This window comes from Rattus norvegicus, chromosome 15 (genome assembly GCF_021556685.1).
Source record: "Rattus norvegicus strain SHRSP/BbbUtx chromosome 15, alternate assembly SHRSP_T2T, whole genome shotgun sequence".
NCBI classification, from domain to species: Eukaryota; Metazoa; Chordata; class Mammalia; order Rodentia; family Muridae; genus Rattus; species Rattus norvegicus.
In genome coordinates, this window is record NC_141548.1 from 17095275 (window position 1) to 17096619 (window position 1345).

The window sequence follows — 1345 nt, forward strand, 5'->3', positions numbered from 1 at the left end:
TGATGAGGAAAAGGGGGAAGGGGGGAGGAAAGATGGGGGAAGGGAGAGGATGAGGAGGAAAAGAAGGGGGAGGGGAAGGGAGGATGGTTGAGGGGAGGGAAGGAGGATGAGGACGATGAGGAGGAGGAGGAGAAGAGGGAGGGGGAGAGGTAAGAGGAGGAAACTACCTCTCCCCGTCCATGCCACTGCTCAGGAAATGAGTGGTAGGGCCAGGTCCCTTATGCTTATATCCTTAGGAGCTGGCTCACCTACAACTCCCACAACGTGCATGGCCATTCTTCACAGCTGACGAGGGGTAGGGCCAGCTCTCCTGCTCTTATGTTTCCAGGGCAAGCTCTCTCATGATGCCCAGGTGGGGGGTGGAGCCAGTCCCTGCATAGCCCTTAGATTTTAACATGCCTCCAGGTGGCAGCCTAGGCCTAGGATGTTTGCCTAGCCTTTGGTGGTAACAGACCTCTGCTGTAGCAGGTCCATAAACCCCAGATGTGGCCATGGGTAGCAGCACAGGCAGGATCCCACCATGGTCCCAGGTGGCATCACCAGCTACTCACATAATGTTGTTCCTCACTACCCTCTGATTTCCAGTTCTGCCTCACTTTATATTGCCCACATCCCCTGTTTCTCTTTCTTTTCCATTTCTTGACCACTTATTTCCTCCTCTTAGTGGCTCCTGGGGTCTCTGAATGTCTGGGGTCATCTCAAGAGTAGTCTAGAGAGTGCTATGACAAAATTGCTCATTATGGTGCTGGGCAGGGGTCACATTGGGTATGATCTTCCCCTGCGGCCTGCATGGCACCTGATTGGTAGTTGTCTCAGGCTATCTCCCTGTACATGCCTGACGGCACTGATCTGGTGATTCTCAAGCTTGTTTTCTTCAGGACATGTTAGACCACCAATCACTCAGATGTTCACAGATAAGAACACTGAGTATAGACATAACCTATCTCCTCTCTGTCATTTACTGTGGCACATATGACACAGCAGCCATAGCTGCAACATGTCTAGGGTCAGGCATTTTTAATTTTTGAGAGGACAACTCATAGAAATGTCTGGACACAAGTCTATCTTAGATATGGCTATAATAAAAAAATACAATAAAGAGAGCGGCTAAAACAACAAGTATTCTTTCTTCTGGTTTGGAGGTGGGAGTCCAGGGTCAGGATGGCATCTGGTAAGGGCTCTATTCTAAGTTGTGTACATCAGACCCCTTTATATATTTTAATGTATCAGAAGGATGGCAAAAGGGCTCCCTGGGGTTTTCTTTCATGCAGTCAGGGTCTCACTATATAGCCTTGAGTGGAACAATCTACGTAGAACAGACTGGCATTGAATTCACAGAGATCTA

At 49.0% G+C, this 1345-nt stretch overlaps 1 non-coding gene across 1 annotated transcript; it reads right to left on the reverse strand.

Annotated features, from left to right (window-relative positions):
• Positions 1 to 880: 880 nt before the first annotated feature.
• Positions 881 to 1012, reverse strand: LOC120097238 (small nucleolar RNA SNORA17). The gene has a single exon (XR_015639195.1). It is a non-coding gene; the product is annotated as a small nucleolar RNA SNORA17 (small nucleolar RNA).
• Positions 1013 to 1345: the final 333 nt, after the last annotated feature.